Consider the following 17694-nt stretch of genomic DNA (forward strand, 5'->3'; position numbering starts at 1 on the left):
AGGCCAGCATGAACTGCACAGGGAGACCCTGTCTAAACACACACACACACAAAAAAAAAACCATGAGGACCCTCCTTCCTCAGCCCTCTGACGCTGGGACAACAGGCATGCACCGCCAAGCAGGGCCTCGTGAGTGTGAATGTTATTGTACAGGGTACAAACAGTAAATGGAAGGGGGAGAAGTTTGGGACCGAGACACACAGAAGACTTTGGGAGCCTTCGGAGGGAGCAGCCCGTCCACACACAGCCCCACAGGGGCCCCAGCCTCCTGTGTCCAGCCCCAGAACCTGAGGACGCACTGCGGTCCCTCCCGTCAGCCGCCCGGAGGACACCGCCTGGTCCTTGGGGGCCACAGCCGCCAGTCCTGGCCTCACCCGGCAGCCTGCGCCTTCTCCCCACCTGTCCTAGGGTCCCTGTCTCAAGGTCGTCCCCCCCAGCCTGCAAGGAGGACAAGATAAGCCGGGGACACTGTGGGCTTCTTGTCTCGGGGCCCTGAACCCTCCGAACCTACGTGGAGGCCGAAGAATTCATGTGGCATCAGAGCGACAGAGCAGGTGGCCCTGAGCATGGACAGGAACCACCCCAAGGCCACGGCCAGAGGAGGAACCAGGCCCAGTGTCTAGGAGCAGGGACCAGGCCACAGTGTCAGGTGCAGGCGCACCAGGGCTGGAGGACATTTGGGCAAAAATGGGGAACTGAGGGGCCCATGCAGGGCTCTGGGGGGCGGTTGGGCACCCCCATGGGGCTCATAGAGGGGATCGGGGACCAAGAGATCCGTGCAAAAAATAAGCTTAACCTTAAGAAGGATGCCTATTTCTAGTTTGGGTTTTGCAAGATATAAAGTTCTGGTCACATTGTGACACTGTCGAACCATACGCTTCAAACTGAGAAAGATGACACTAAAATTTTAGGTTCTGTATCTTTTACCACAATTTTCAAAAAACATGCCACCCAGTAATATAACACCAGGCCCACCCCTGCCATGCTGGGACTCTGGGAGGCTGAGGCAGGAAGACTGCAGGTTCCAGGCAGCCTGGGCAACTTGGGACTTAAACAGACCTTTCTCCCAGTGAGAAATAATAAAGGGCTGAGTGGGACTCAGGGTGAAGGCCCTGGGCCAAATAAACCAAAACCAAACCCAAAAAGACACACGTGCACCCCAAAACGCAACTGTGTGTGGGCCCAGGGCTCTCAGCTGCTCAGGAGGCTGAAGCAGGAAGACTAAAAGTTTAAGCCACCCTGGGAAACTTAGGGAGCGCTTTTGTCAAATGAAAAATAAAAAGGGCCTGGGAAGTAGCTCAGGGGTAAGTGCTTGTCTTGTATTTTGTGCAAGGCCCTGGGCCCCTCCCCAACCCTGACTCAGCAAAGCAAAGCTTGTGTCTGGACCAGACTTAACTGGACTTGAAGTTTTTGGTTTGTTTGTTTGTTTTGTTTGGTTTTTAAAGACAAGGTTTCACTGTGCAGGGAAGCTGGAATTGAACTCACTATGTCGCGCCTTGAACTCCCAGCGATCTTCCTGCCTCAGCCTCCCAAGGGCTGGGATGACAGGCACGGGCCACCACCCCAGCGCTGGCCTTGAAGATCTGAGGGGCTCAACAGCCAAGGCACCTCCAGAGAGTGCAAAAATGGTGGGAGACAAATTCTTCTTGGGAGCCTAGGAGGCCACCCAACCCCGCCCACACCTAGTTCTCAACCCAGGAGGAGGCCCAGGTTTGTTGCCTGATCTTCAGAATAATAAATGTGGGATAGTAAATAATGTATTGTCTTAAGCCATTCAAAAACATAATTATAGAGCTGGGGGTGGTGGTGCACCCTGTCATCCAGCACTCTGGGAGGCTGAGGCAGGAGGGTCTCAACTTTCTCTAGCCCAGCCTGGGCAATTTCGCCAGACCCTATCTCAAGATAGCATTTAAATAATTACACACGTGAACAAGGGAAGGAGAAGACAGCCAGCGTGCGCAGCCTGTGACCCGGCCATGTGGACCCACCCCCTCCCCTCCCCCTCCCCCGCCCCTCCCCCACACCCCTCCCCCGGCCTGAACTGAAGGGCGGCGTGAGACGCGAGCTTGCACAACCCGTGGCCGCGAGCCCAGCCTTTCTCCCGGCGTGGGCTGTCTCCTCACGCTCCGTGCCGCTGGCTGCGAGGATCAGAGGGGGACAGAGGGCTTGGGACGGGACGCGGGTTCCCAAAGTGACCCGGCGGTGCGCCCCGCTTTGAGCCCGCTGCGCCCCTGTGATCGCCGCGCACCCCAGTCCCCGTCCCCGGCCGGCGCGGCCGCCGCAGTCTCCTCCACAAAGAGTCAAGGATTAGGCCCCGTTGAGCTCCAGCCTGTCCGCCTTTGATTTGTTAAAAAAGCCTTTCATTCTCACCATTAGGCAGCGCGGGGCCGGCGGTGCAGCGCCATCTGCATATCAAAAGGCTCGGCCCGGGTTTGTTTTCGTTTCCCTGGGCTTCGCCGCTCCCCCAGACGTGGGTAACGACGACCGTCTTCCATTTGTTTTCCTCAAGGTCCCCTCTCCTAGCGTCTCGCATTGTCGCCGGGCTCCAACTTCCGTCTTTGTCTGAAACGCGAGCTCCTCCAGCCCCCCTCTGCCTCCCTCCCCGCTTCCCCGGAATCCTGAAGGCCTTCACTGCCTGCCGAACCCCGGTTCTCAGGCTCACCCCAACTCTTCTACACCTAGATGCATTGCCCTCTGACAAGGGTTTTGCTTTTTTTCTTTCTTTCTTTTTTGGTGACACTGAACCCAGGGCCTTTGCACTGAGCTACATCCTCAGCCGTTTGCTTTCTCTCTCTCTCTTTTTTTTTTAATTTTGAGACAGGATCTTGCTTAGCTGCTGGGTTGCTAAGTTGCCCACGCCCGGCTGGAACTTGCCATCCTCCCGCCTCAGCCTCCGAGAATGCTGGCATGACAGGCGTGTGCCACTCCACACCCCGTTTACTTTTCTGAAATTATTGTTATTAATTGCCAGAGTGGAACCCAGCATGCATGCTGGCGAAGGATTATCCCTGAGCTCTTTTCTAGCTCAGCTTAGACTTTAGGTTTCAGGCCTGGGGTTCAACTCAGTGGTATGAGCACCTGCCGGGCAAGCCTGAGGTTCTGAGATCGATTCCCAGTATCTCCCCACAAAAGATTTAGGTTTTCAGGAAAGGACAGAGATTGCCCACCTCACCCCTCATGGTATCACACCGTCCTAGCCGCAGTCCGATTCGCTGGGACAAAGTACCCAACACTTGAAACTTGAAGGAAGAGAGGTTTATGTTAGCTTGTTTATTTGGCTTCTTTCACTCCATAATCAGCCAGCGCAGCAGAGTTGTGCATGGTGATGCAGACCTGTAATCTAGGCACCCCCGGAGGCTGAGGCAGGAGGATCAAGAGTTTAAACCTAGCTTGGGAAACCTGATAGTGTACTAAGGCCCTGTCTCAAAATAAAAGTAAGTAACTGAAGTATGGCGGTACGCTCCTGTAATCCCAGCACTCCAGAGGCTGAAGCAGGAGTATCGCTGTGAGTTCGAGGCCAGCTTGGGCTACATAGGAGGTTCAAGGTCAGCGTGAATCACAAAATGTGTTAAAAATCAATCAATCAATCGGAGGTCCAGAATTCAATTTCCAGTATTGAAAAAAACAAACAAAAAATGCCTGGTGTAGAGTTGCATGCTGGTCATCCCAGCACTCAGGAGGCTGAGGCAGGAAGATCACTGTGAGTTCAAGGCCAGCCTGGACCATATAATGAAACCCTGTCTCAAACAAAAAAGAAGAAAGAGGAGGAGAAGGGGGAGGGAGAGGGGAAAAGAAGCGGGGGAGGACGAGGAAGAAGGAAGGCAAAGAAAAAGCTGTTCACACTACGGTGGCGGGAAGCAAAGAGAAGAGAAAGACAGCAAGGGGGCGAAACCTTTCGAAGCCACGCCCACCACGACCTCCATCATCCAGTCACCTTCCACCAGCCCACCGGAGCGCACGCGCCTTGTGGGAGCCATCCAGCTGGCAGCCCAAAGGCCCACCACTGTACCAACGCCCCAGGGGACAGGGAGGGCCCCGGGCTGTGACACGCTGGCCACCCTGCCCACCGGTGATAGTGGGGTGGCCTCGATCTTGAAGGTTCTATGGGTTTGACGGATCTATTGTATCAAGCATCCGGTCACTGCCCTAAGGTTTGGGGTACCAGCCACTCACCCCTCCCTCCCAACCCTGTTGGCATCGATTGTTTTGTTTTTTGTTTTTTTGGTACCAGAGATTGAACTCACAGCCTTGCGCTTGCCAGGCAAGCGCTTATGCTGCTGAGCTAAATCTCCGGCCCACTGATGTTGTTTTCTTGAGTTTTATTTGTGTGTGTGTGTGTGTGTGTGTGTGTGTGTGTGTGTTGCCAGGGGTGGAACACCGGGCTTGACCACTGAGCTCCATTCCCAGCCCCTCCGTATTTTTCATTTTGCGTCAGGCTCCTGCTAAATCACTAAGTTGCCCGGGCCGGGCTTGAATGTGGGATCCTCCTGCCTCAGCCTCCCAAGTGCTGGAACCGTGGTCTCCGCACCTGACCATAACAGGGGCAGCTTTCCAGCCTGGGTTCTGCTCTCTATGTTGATGGTACCCTGTGCTAGGGGTCTGTGATCTGGACAGCACAGTTAGTTCCCCCCGTATGGACAGAGTTAAGACAGGAAAGCCCCAAGCCCTTCCTGCCGGGACTCCTGTTTGCTGTGCTGTGGCTGTGGGGACGAGGTGACAGTGCCACTGGTGCGTTCAGGCTCTGCCCGCTTCCCCGGCTCTAGCCGGTTATCATCCCAGCCTTCCTGGAACATCGGACTAGGACACATGGGAAGCAAGGATTTCTCTTCCTATCTGGAATTGCATTCTGTGACTGTGAAACTGATAAGAAAAAGGCAGAAACAAACCCTTGGGGTGACGGCTGAAGGAGCAGGCAGGTCTCTGCGCCTGGAGGGGGGAGTCTGCCCAGCACCCCCTCCCAAGCCGTCGTTGTGATGTGTTTGTTGAGCGCCCCGCGCCCCTCATTAGGGACGGGTCCTCCTTGTGGCGTTTAGCACATCAAAGCGCCAGGGAGGCTTTTGATAGCGCGCACACTGTAAATGTTTTGGTAAACACTCTTGTTTTTTCCTTGGTTGTATGAAAATCCTCGACTCTGACACTGGTTTCAAATAGCATCAGACTGGAGCGAGGTGAGGGACACAGAAGAGAAAAAATAATAACGATCCACTTTGCTTTGTGGGCTTGGTTCCTTTGTGTCTCGTATCTCAGACTTGGGGACCGGCTGACAATGGTTTCCCTTGGGTGAGTGGCTCTCTTGGGGCCCCGGAGAACTCCACAGAGAAAGCATCATGGGGACCCCAGGAGGAGGCCAGATGGGCCCCACAGTGGTGCTGTGCAAGGTTGCACGCTGTGCAAGCCCCAGGCTGTGCAAGGTTGCAAGGCCCTTTTGTCTCCATGCATGTGACAGGACTGTGGGTGACATAGACAAAGACTCCAGCGGAGAAAAAGCTTTGGGTACTGTCCGGTCAGCTCCCCAATTTTTTTTATGTTTTTTTTTTTTCTTTTTGTGACAGGGTGTCCCTATGCAGTTCAGGCTGGCCTTGAGCTCACTTTGTAGCCCAGGCTGGTTTTCAAATTCTGTAGTGATCCTCTTGCCTCAGCCTTCCGACTGCTGGGATGAAAGGCATCTGCCTCCACACCTGTTTCTATGGGACTTCTTGGGTTTTGGGGTGTGTGTGTGTGCTGGAAATGAAACCCAGGTCTTTGTGGATGCTAAACACACACTCTGACCTTTAAGCCACACGTCAGTCCTCCTTAACTCAAGTATTTAATCACTTTGTGTTACGGTTTGGGTCTGGATGTCCCCCCACGGCCTCGAGTGGCCGTGGAGCCAGGCTTCTGGTTTGTGACTGACTCCTGGTCCAAGGCTGGGATTATGGCTGTGAGTGCTACGCTCGCCCTAGGGCAGGCGGCCTAATAAGATATAAGGGAAAGAGAAAGGCCTGCTCCTCCCTGCTGCACCGCCATGAGCTGTTTCTCCTCTGCTGTGAGCCACCTGCCTTGGAGCCGGCTGTGTATGCACTGAAACCTCCACAAACTGCGAGCTAAATAAACCTTCTCTTCCTTCATTTTGGGCCTTGGTATTTTGTCTCGGCAATGAGAGGAAAGCACCTAGGGCTCCATGGAATCTAATCAGAACAGGATCCAGTCAGTCCAGTAACCGGGTACTCGGTACTCCAGGACCTTCCGCGTCCTATGCTTACCTAGTATCTTTTCTTTGGGGGGGGGGTACTGGGGATCGAACTTAGGACCTTGTGCTTGCCAGGCGGGTGCTTGTGCCGCTGAGCTAAGTCACCAGCCCTTCTTCCAGAATCTGATTGCTCTAGTACCACGTTAAGTTCTATATTTAATTACTCTGACATGTAGTTGACCCAGTGCCTGCCTCTCCCCTCTCCTGCTTCTTCCGTGGGTCCTCCAGGACCATCTACCTGCGACCCCAGACCCTGGCGTCTGGGATGGCCCCAGGGTCCCCAGGTTGTGCTAGCATCACCTGGTTGCCCCAGGGCTAGGTACTGACCGCACAGTTGCTCTCGGGTCCGCATACTCTAGTCCAGTCACTGCTCTCCAGTCCTCCTGCTGGAGATGCTCACTGTTCAGAATGTAGTTACCTGAACATTCAGGGACCCGCTGTCCTGTTCCTTCCTTATATAAGACGCTACTGTACGTTTCTCTGTACCTTTCTGTGATTCTATAATTACTTCAAATAAAAAGTTTTAAAATACATTTTAAAAAATACAGCCAAGCTTGGTGGCACCCACACTGGTAATTTCAGTACTCAGGAGGATCGTTGTGAGTTCGAGACCAGCCTGGGCTACAAGTGAGCCCAAGGCCAGCCTGGACTGCATAGCGAGACCCTGTCTCAAAAAGACAAAAAATATATATATGTATCTGTGTAAAATATGAGACTAAGGATTGTTGGGAGGGGGAGGGATGTCAAAGAATTCAGCCGTGTTGTGTACCGTGCACCAACTCCCCTGGAGGACTGCAAACGGGTACTAAAATACAAAGGGTTAAAAAAAAGAAAGCAAGCCAGAGAAACCCCAGAAAAATAAGGGAAGGACGGGAACTCTCTGCTGCTTATGTGAAATTCAAATTTGGCCAGGACCAGAAGCGCCTCCTCTTATCGGCAGCCCTGTGGCCAGATGTGGCAGTGGCTGCTGTGGGTGGGTCACCCGGCCTCCAGGTGTTCTCCACAGAGAAGCAGATAGAGGGCTCCCAGCCGGAGCAGAGGCGGCCTCTGTGGCCACAGGAGCACACGTGTGTGGCCCCGTCCGAGAAACGGGGAGTGAAAGACACTGAAATTTGAATTTCATATCATGTCCACCTGCCACAAAATAGTGCTTTGCTTTTTTTCTCTCTCTTTCTTCAGGGCTGGGGTAGGTAGGACCCAGGCTTCCCGTGTGCCAGGCAATGAGCCAGTGCTTATTTTTTGTCTTAAAACATTTCTCCCTGGGGCTGGGGATTTAGCTCAGCAGCATAAGCGCCTGCCTTGCAAGCAGGCAGTCGTGAGTTCGATCCCCGGTACCAATAAAAAGGAAAAAGACAAAGAACAAAACAAAACAAAAAACACATTTCTTCCCTCACTCGTAGACTTCACCTCAAAAAGCAAGAAAAAAATGTAAAAAGTATTGTTTGCTTCAGATTTCTACAACAACCGGCAATGGCTGGTTTTACCCAAGGGCTGAAATTTGCCAAGGACCAGAAAGAGTGCCTGGAGAAGTGGGAATGCAGAGGATTCACTCAATTATTTTTGTTTTGTTTTGTTTTGTTTTGTTTTTGAGACAGCCTCTGGCTTGATAGCTCAGGCCGGGCTGGAATTCCCTGTGATCTTCCTGCCTCGGCCTCCTGAATGTTGGGATAAGGGGCGAGCACCACCCTGCTGGGCTGGAAAAGGTTTTGTTTTGTTTTGTTTTTTGAAGACGAGTTTTAACAAAATGTTTTTATTTTTATTTTTGTTTGCCCTTTTGAGACAGGGTCTCGCTATGTATAGTTCAGGTTGGTCTTGAGAGCTCCCTCTGTAGCCCAGGCTGGTCTCGAACTTGCAAGGATCCTCCTGCCTCAGCCTCCTGAGTGCTGGGATGACAGGCGTGGGCCACCACCCAGCCTGGCTCTGGAAGAGGCCTTTTAGAGAGAAACCAAGGCCCGGGGTCCTCTCAGGTGCAGCCAGAAGTAGACACAGGCCACTCTGCCTGGACCCAGCTTGGCCTCCAGGTGCTGACCATCAGAGAGATGGTGGGGCTGCAGGTGGCTTTCCTCATGAGGGAAAGCAGAAGGGGCTGGGCGGGGCCACCTCCCCTGGGATTGACAGCCAGGTGGCGGCAGCACACGGGGGCCCCAGACCTGAGTCCTGGCTGCCAACAGGGCTCACCCCTTGGCCGCCCAGCTCCCAGGTGGGCCCCAGATGCACCTCCTGGCAAGCACCCTGGCCTGGGGGGGCCCGCGGGGCTTGCATGCAATGCACATCTGGGGGGGGTCCACCTCAGGCAGTTAGAGCCATTGCTAAGAATCATTGATCCCAGGGGTCACCCGGCCCCCGGGACCACCTGATTATGCATTCGCGGTGAGAATGGAACCTAGCTCCTCTCTGAGCCTCCTGTTTGATTCGTGGACCTGGGTTCCTCGTGACCATTATGACTCATTAGCAGGAAAGCAGGGCCAACAGGAGCGGGGTGCAGAGTGCTAGCTCCCTGTGTCCCTGAGGGCTTCCGGGGGACTTTTTTAGTTTCCTGATTTATCCATTTGTCTTTTGGAGGCAGGGTTTCCCTGTGCAGTCCGGGCGGGCCTTCCACTCACTGTGGCCTCAAACTTGCAGAGACCCTCTTGCCTCAGCCCCCCAATGCTGGGATGACAGGCATGCAACCACCATGCCTGGCCTTCTTTATAGTTCAAAGTAAAGAGAGCTGGGAGACATGCCAGCACTCGGGAGGCTGAGGCAGGAGGATCATTGCGAGTTCGAGACCAGCCTGGACTACAAAATGAGCTCAAGGCCAGCCTGAGCTGCATAGTGAGACCCTGTCTCAAAAAAAAGAAGAAGAAAGACCAAAAAAAAAAAATAAAATAAAAGATAAAAAATAAAAAGGGATAAGGACGGAGCTCTTTCTCTCCAGTGCGAAGGTTCCAGGTTCCGTTCCCAGTCCTGAAGTAAAACAAAGCCAGACAAGCTGTCCAGCTTTGTGTGCCCCTTATCAGCCGACAGAGAGGCCAGGAACCTGATTCCAGGGATCCTCCACCCTCCTGGCCCCTCCAGCTACATTCCCAGCCCTTTTTATTTTTTTGTTATTTTGAGACTGGGTCTCCTTAAATCACTAAGTTGCCCAGGCTGGGTTCAAACTTGTGACACTCCTGCCTCAGCCTCCCAGAGTGCTAGCATGACAGGCATTTCCATCCCGCAGGGTCTGGCGACATTAATGTTATAGTTTGCAGGGGTTGTTCCACAAGGTCAGGGGAAGTAGAACGTTGCTTGGAGGAGCCTGATAAAAAGTGAAAGTGTAGCAAAGCATCCCAGCCCTCGGGAGGCTGAGGCAGGAGGATCGCCGCCAGGAGTCCAAGGCCAGCCTGGGCTACAGAGTGAGATCCTGTCACACACACACAAGGCCTGAAAGACCTGGGCCACCGCCCTGGCCAACAATGGGCTCTACCTTGCAGGGTCCAGGACAATGCCAGAACCTCAGACGGCAGTGCTGTTTGAGAGGTCACTTGACCGGTGCAGCCCCCCAATGAGACAGAGGATGCTCTTGTGGGTAACAGGAACTGCCGCTTTATTTACGCGGGCTCTGGTTTATATATTCGGCCGTGACCAATCACAGGCTGCCACGAGGAAGCAGGGCGGGAATGGGACGCAGGCTCTGGCTAATATATCTAGCTGTGGCCAATCGGGTTGCCACAGAGTCAGCACGGGGCGAATACGGAGTGAGCACGAGGTGCGCACGGGTTGGCTAGTTTAGAGAGGGACGTAACGCATTGCGGAAGCTGACGTGGTCTTATCGTCCCGGGCGGGGTGTGTTGAGCGCCTGCGCCCGACAGTCACTGTCAAAAGGCAGCCTCAAAGATTCAGTTATGAAACACCCCGCCTCTGGCTCCTCTCTCTCTCTCTGAGCCCCGACAGAAAATTCAGCCACACGGGGGGAAAGGAGACAAAGACCCCAGGTAGGAAATTAAACAGACAACTTACTGGGCAGCAGGAGCACCAGCGATCAAAATACCTAGGAAGAAAACCTCAATGTCGCTGATAATCGCACCCAGGTTAACATGACGGCCTAGCTCGTGGGGCTTTAAAATCAGCAGGAAAGGACAAAAAGAAAATCGTAGCTGGCACAGGCAGGCAGGGGCACTCCTGTATTCTGCAGGCCACTGGAACAATCAGGTGACACGTGTCCAAGCCTGGCTTGGAGCGTGGTGGAAGCTCCGGACACACACACGGTGTCCCCCGCTGCCAGGGTCGTAAGGGTCAGAAAGGGAAGCAGCTGAGGGTTCCCCCCAGGACCCCACCTTGGCACCCCACAGGAGGAGGATGCTGCAGCCTGCAGAGATCTGACTCAGGCAGAGTGCCCACCTGTCATCCCAGCACTCGGGAGGCTGAGGCAGGAGATCGCTCCAAGTTCAAGACCAGCCTGGGCTACACAGTGAGCTCAAGGCCAGCCTGAGCAAAAAAAAAATTCTCAGTGGTCCGGTCTCTGAAGGGCTTTTTTTTTTTGAGACACGCTTACAATGCAGTTCAGGCTGGACTTTCGGTTGTTTGATTTTCTTTCCTTCTTTTCTTTCTTTAAAGAAATTTTTTTTTTCACTTTTTGGAGACAGGGTCTGTATCCCAGTCTGGCCTTGAACTCATGGTAATCCTCCTGCCTCAGCCTCCCAGAGTGCTGGGATGACAGGCGTGTGCTACCTGCCTGGCTTTTATGGCTCTATTCTATTAATAACTCAAGGGGGGTTTTTTGTCTCGGAGACAGAGTCTCACCCAGCGGCTCGGCTGAACAGGTGCCTGACCCGGCTGGCTCAGCCCACGAGGAGCTGGGTCGGAAGGCGCTGGTCCCCACTCCCGGCTGAGCAGGGTGGGTTTGGATGTCTTTTTTATTTGGGGATCAGTTTAGATTCACAGTGAAGTCACTCAGACAGCAAATAGAGTTCCCAGCCCGCAGCCTCCTTGCCTATTGTTAGCATCTGACGCTGGGCTCAGGCCCGGAGAAGGAAGGCTCGGTGCATCCTGGCCCTGGGCAGCTCCTGCACGTCTTCTTCACGCTCCTGGACCTGGTCCAGGGCAGCACACGGCCCTGAGCCGCGCTCTCCCGGCCGGCTCATCGTCCCCGCTGCAGTGACACAGTTAAGTCTCATCTTTATTTTATTTCTGTATTCATTCACCATAATCCTTTCTCTTTTTTGTGCACCAAAAATTGAACTCACAGCTTCATAGCTTGCCAGGCAGGCGCTGTGCCACTCAGTGTCCCCCCGGCCCCCTTTATTTATTTATTTTATTTGGAGACAAGATCTCATGGTGATGTGTTCAGGCTGGCTTTGGACTCATGGCGATCCTCCTGCCTCAGCCTCCTGAGGGCTGGGATCACAGGTCTGTGCTACCACGCCTAGATTTTTTTCATCTTTAAAATGTGGATTTTCTGCCAAGAGGGGAAAATGTATTGCAATCGTGTGCTAATAAAATAAAATAAAATATTAATAAAAATTCAGATAAGAAATCCCCTGTCAGTCACAGGCAGCCTTGGAGACCTTGTGAGTGGTAACCTTGTGTCACCACTGTCAAGGTGCCCTGGGGCTGAGATTCAGACACAGATGACTGTGGACACCCCATCCTCCTGGGGGAGGGTGTGGCCAGCCTTTAGGCCTGTGGATAGGAGGATTTCCTTCCAAGTCCCTTCCTCCACCCTGAGCTGGAATATTACCCAGTCAGGAAAAGGAGCGTAGCTGACACTCACCACAGTGTGGAGGGACCTGGGGACCCCACGGGGCCCAGGACGACAGACACAGAGGACACACATCATGGGTTCCATGGACAGGAAGGAGTCTTACAGGCCCCAGGGCTAGAAGGGGACGGGTGACTGCTCCTGGGGACAGAGCTTCCTTTTGGGCTCATGGAGTATACACCTTTAAGCAAAGAGCCTCAGGTATTAACTTTTTGTCTTAACTTTTTTATCCTTCCTTTTGGGCTTTTGTTCTTTTCGTATTGGGATTAAATCCAGAGCCTTCCTACTCAGCTCCATCCTTGGCCTTCTTTAAATTTCAAGACAGAGTCTCACTAAGTTACTAAGTAGCCACAAGTGGGCTGGAATCTGAGATTTTCCTGCCTCAGCCTCCCAAGTGCTGGGATGACAGTGGTGCGTGCCTGAACCACCACACCTGGCGCTTTGCACTGGGCTGAGAGTGCAGGCCCGGTCCTCACAGGGTGGGGGCTCCAGGGCCAGGGCTTTGCAGAGCGGAGGCCATCTGGATGTCAAAGGCTTGGGTCGCCAAAGCAGAGGGCAGCTCATGTCCAGCCCTGGCCAGTGGCCACTGACGCATAATCCCATGCATGGGACTCCATCCATCCTGAGTGCCGGGTCCTCTCCACTGTGACCTCAGCATCAGGTCTCCCCAGGAATCTGTGGGCTCCGCCTGGGGACTCCTGTACCACCCTTGGGCCAGAGAGGACCAGATCCTTCCCCGAGGGCCTGCCTGCCCTTCCAGGAACCCCTAAAGCAATATGGGGTCCAAGTCCCCTTGCCACCCTGCTGCAGCCCTGTCCCCAAACCTCCAGCCTGTAGCTGGGCCTTCACATCTTCCAGAGAGGGGACTCTGTTCTCCTTCAGCTCCCATCTTTAAGCTGCTGTTGCCTTGGTAACCGTCTGCAGCTGACCTTTGTGCAGGAAAAAAAAAGGTGACCTTCCCAAAGCGGTCCCCTCCCGCCACCCCCCCTCCCCGCCCCCGCGGCGGAGCGGTTTGAAGGCATCTGCCTAAACAATGTATTATGGATTTCTCTGCGGGGCGCGCACGGGCCCGGAATTTCAATGCCTAAACTCGAGGTAGCGTCCAGGGAACCGGTGTAGGGTACATGGGCTCTGGAGCCCAGGGCTGGGAACTGGAGATGCCCGGATTCCCACCCATAGATTCAAGGTGGAGCCCAGCCTCAGTTTCCCCATCTGTTCCATGGAGGACACAGTGCTGACCTCCCCAGGCCAGTGTGGGAAAGGGTTGCTCCAGGCACTGCCACCAGCCCGGAGGGACCATGGGCTCCAGGGACAGACAAGAGGGAGGGCCATGGGCACCGGCCTGGGTGGGCCCTGGGCACTGGGTCTAACAAGGTCCCACAGGCTGGAGCAGCTGAGCAGTAGGAACCGGCACCTAGGACCCCAGACAGGCAGGCTCGGGCTCGGGAGGTAGCATTTGGTGTCAGGCTCTCCAAATTCTCGAGCCGTGATGAGGTAAAAAGAGAACAGAGAAAGAGGGGATGCAGGGTTTGATGGTGCACCTCTGCCATCCCAGCACTGGGGATGCTGAGGCAGGAAGGTTGGTCGTCTGAGTCCAGCCTGGGTCCCTTAGACCCTGTCTCAGAAGAAGAAATAAAAAGATTTATTTTTTGCAAAAATGTAGCTCTGTGACAAGGCCCTGGGTTCCGTCCCCAGGACCAGAATGAGACAGACAGACAGACCCATCAAGATTGGGACTGCACTGCAGGGAAAGGTTTCCCCAAAAACCCAGCGCTTTGGCAATTTCTACTCGAAGTGCCTCCCCCTCCGGGGAGCCCTCCCTGCTGTCCCTTCCTGGGGCACACTCTGCGTCCCTCCAGCTCTAAGCTCTGCTGTGCCCCAAATACAAATGCCACCTCCCCCCAAGAAGCCCTCCGCCTGCTCCCGTCTGAGGCCCACAACAGAAGAACAAACGGTTGGTTCCGGCTCCTGGAAGCACCAAGCCAGGCCCAGTGCGGTCTTTTGTGCTGTTTGACTCCATTCTATCTACAGACACTGAAGGCGGCTCGCCCTGCCACGCGCCCTTCTAACTCCCCGGCCCCCAAAGCCACTAAATACGCCCCTGCCCAGAGAGGGAAACTGAGGTCCAGGCTGCAGGTCTGTTTCTCTGATGACCCCCCAGCACCCAGAACATGCAGCTGGTGTGTGTGTGATACCAGTCAGCCAGCCGGGCACGGTGGTGCACGCCTGTCAACCCAGCGCTCGGGAGGCTGAGGCAGGAGGATTGTGGCGAGTCTGAGGGCAGCCTGGGCTACACAGTGAGACCCTGTCTCAAGAAACCAAAGTAAAGGCCGGGGATGTAGCTCAGGGGTGCAGCGCCTGCCTGGCAAGCGTGAGGTCCTGAGTTCAATTCCCGGTGTCCCCTCAAAACAAAACAAAGTAGTAACAGTGTTGCTGCCAGTGACATCAGTGCTACTGTCCTGGGGTGAGCATCCTAGGACTCCAATTACTCAAACCAAAATGACATGGGTGCCCCAGAACCTCCAGGATGAAGGCTTTCACTCCATAAAAAAGCCACGTCCTGTGCCTGGGAATGGTGAGCTGGGACCACGCTCCACGCCTGTCCTGGCCCAAAGCCAGCTGCAAGGTGGTGAGGCCCCCGTCTGCAAGAGCATGCAAGTGTGCATACAATGTCCCTGACAGGCACCTACACCTGTGTCCAGGTACCACACCATCCGGGTGTAGTGACGACCCAGGCATCTGGCACCACTGGACTCCCCAGAGAAACTGAGTCAGGGGCTGCAGGGGCACTTGCTGGAAGTGGCAGGGCAGCTTGGAGACTCAGGGGCTGCACCTTGAACCCCAGACATACAGCCATGGGCTGGGGAAGTCGGCCTTCTGATACTGGCCACAACCAAAAGAGCTATGCCGTACGTAGGTGTCTAAAGCTACTTTGAAACGCAGGATTCCGACTGGGCACAGTGCCACAGGAAGCCTTGCTGGGAGGTGAGCCTCCCGTGGTCAGAGGCATGTAAGCCCAGGTCAGAGGTGTCTCCATATGTGGTCCAGGCTGGCCTTGAGCTCACTGTGTAGCCCAGGCTGGTCTCGAACTTGCAACGATCCTCCTGCCTCAGCCTCAAGAGTGCTGGGATGACAGGCGTGAGCCAACATTCCTCGTTTTGAAATGGCTTGTTTTCCAGTCTGTACCAGCGCCTCAGCCCAGCACTGCACACACACACACACACACACACACACACACACACACACACACACACGTGTGTTCATACGCACATACGTGACTGTGCAGGGATTGTCCCCTTCTTTTCTCCAAGCAAGTGCCTGTCACAGCCGGGGCGTCCTGACACCGTGGATTTCATGGTGCTTTCATCACAGCCGCCTGGCGGCAGGGAGGGCCCAGCCGGGCTCACAAAGGCCGCTCTAAGCCCCGCCGCCCCGATTCGGGACGTGGGAGCCTCCCAGCTTCCTATTAACTTCAAAAGTCCCAATCCGATTAGGGTGGGGGGCGGAGAAACAGCCCAGTGGAGGGGGGCTCACATCCCACCCGGGCCGGGCCAGGGTCCTGGGGACCCCGCCAGGGGGTCGGGGTTGCTGCAGGTCTCAGAGGTCTCCCGCAATGACTGTCCGTGCCTCTCCCGAGCCGGGGAATACAGTGGGGCCTCTGAGCCGCCCGCAAGGCCTCTTCCATTTCCCACAGGGATGGAGTCCTGAGGATGGCGATGGTGATGGCGGTGGTGGTGATGATTCCGGGATGGAACCAGGGCTTCACATCCCTGGTCCTTTTATATTTTCTATTTTGAAGCCACATCTCACCAAGTTGCCCAAACTGGGCTGAATTTTCGATCCTCCTGCCTCAGCCTCCCAGAGTAGCTGGGATTCACAGACACACTGCCAAGCAGGGCCGATTTGCTTTTTAAGCTTCCTAAGGTTCTATGTGTCCACCTGGAAAACCACTTCCATTCTCCTGGCTCCTCTGCACTCCTGTCCTCCAGGGGAAGGGGATGCCCGCCCCTCCTCAGAGTGCAGGGGTGCAGCAGGGTCCCCTTCCAGCCCCTTGGGCAGATTAACCCCGAGGATGCCGGGGACCCATGGCAGGACACGGCAGGGGACAGCTGGTTATGTAGGACCAGGGGCAGGGGACAGGTACTGGCTGCAGTGGAGGGCAGGGATGGGACATCTTCACCCAGGGAGGACACAGACACAGCCCGTGCTGTGTGCTGGGCTCTGTCAGAGCCTGGGAAGAAAGGACAGAAGGACGGAAGGACAGAAGGACAGAAGGAGGGAGACAGGATAGAACTGTGCTCGTGACTCTTCCTGTTGCAGAGGAAGAGACAAAATAGCAGGCAGGGGTGGACGTCCACATGGTGGGACATCGTCCGGCCGTCAAGGGGCGAGGCTGGGACCCTCACCACAGTGTGGACAGATCCAGGAGATGCTGGCCACAGAGGACACACAGCCTGGGCTCCGTGGATAGGAAATGCCCAGGGTGGGAGACTCCAGAGACAGGACGTGGACTCCTGGGCATGGGCCAGGGAGGGGCCGGGTGACTGTTCATGGGGACGGGGCTGCCTTTGGGACCATGTGATGCTTTGGAGCCAGAGACACGGGGCACAGGTCTATAGGGACCCCGGAAGCCACCTCTGTGAAGGGGAGCTTCATAGAGCGTGATTTCCTCTCAATCGCGGTAAACAAGAGCTAGCAACACTTGGGAAGCTGAGACAGGACGAGCTCCAGGCCAGCCCGGAGCCACTCACATGTCTGCAGGGACCGTCGCTGTTTCATGCTATCCCCTGGCACAGGACCCTTTATCCTCTGTCCTTGGCAGTGACTTTCTTTTGGAGGAAAGGACCAACCTGCTCTGCACGGCTGTGTCACAGCTGATCTGCCTACAGCCAACAAGATCCAGCATGAGGCCTGGGGAGGGGACGTTTGGCCACTGGTGGGTGGGCAAGGGACAGGACGGGCAAAGGCCCTGGGGTACGGTGACAGTGATTTCTTTCTTTTTCATTGTTTGGTTTTATTTTGCTTTTAACACAGGGTCGTGCTATACAGTCCAGGCTGGCCTCAAACTCACTGTGCAGCCCTGGTTGACCTCAAGCCCACATCGATCCTCCTGCCTCAGCCTCCTCAGTGCTGGGATGACAGGCATGCACCACCCCACCTGGATGACCATTTGGTGTAAGGACAAGAACATCAGCTGTTCAGGACAGGGGCTGCAGAGTGAACAGGAGTCAGTTAGAGCCAGGTTCCCCATTCCCTGTGCCTTGAACCCACACAGGGACGGGAGGCCAGCCACAGATTGTGGCAGAGAAAGTGGCTCTGTAACGGCTCCTCTGGCCCGAGCCCAGGGAGGGCCCTTTGGGGGCCTGGGGAAGCGAGCTCTCCCCTGCCTGGCTTCCTGGGGTGGTGACACCTCCTCTGCTGGCCTGGAGGTCAGAAGCGCCCACAGTCAGTGTCCACTAAGTGACCCCTAAGTGAATGGATGGATGGATGGATGGATGGGTGGGTGGGTGGAAACTGCCCATCGGAGCCCAGTCTCCCAGGCCCCCCCAGCCCGGGTTTCAGCCCCTCCCTGCAGGTCCCCAGCCGGAAGCGGGGTGGGGTATCCCCCGTGCGGGCAGAGGCTCCGGGGCCGATCTGTGGTCTCTGCCCCAGCCCCCACTCGCAAGGGCCCGGCTCCCCGCGCGGGCCGCCTGCCTCAGTTTCCCCCGCCGCCTACTTGCTCCGCCACGGGGACGGCCCTTGC

The 17694-nt window shown here is 55.3% G+C and overlaps 1 protein-coding gene across 1 annotated transcript in view; it reads right to left on the reverse strand.

Annotated features, from left to right (window-relative positions):
* Pwwp3a (PWWP domain containing 3A, DNA repair factor) overlaps positions 1-2574 on the reverse strand; it is a 29860-nt gene extending 27286 nt beyond the window's left edge. Inside the window, exon 1 of the mRNA XM_003460977.5 lies at positions 2371-2574. The gene's annotated coding sequence lies outside the window, so the exon portion shown is untranslated. The remainder of the gene's footprint in view (positions 1-2370) is intronic.
* Between the last annotated feature and the right edge of the window lie 15120 nt (positions 2575-17694).

The sequence above is a fragment of the Cavia porcellus genome, unplaced genomic scaffold, assembly GCF_034190915.1.
Source record: "Cavia porcellus strain 051 isolate PalLab524CR breed Dunkin Hartley unplaced genomic scaffold, mCavPor4.1 scaffold_17, whole genome shotgun sequence".
NCBI lineage: Eukaryota > Metazoa > Chordata > Mammalia > Rodentia > Caviidae > Cavia > Cavia porcellus.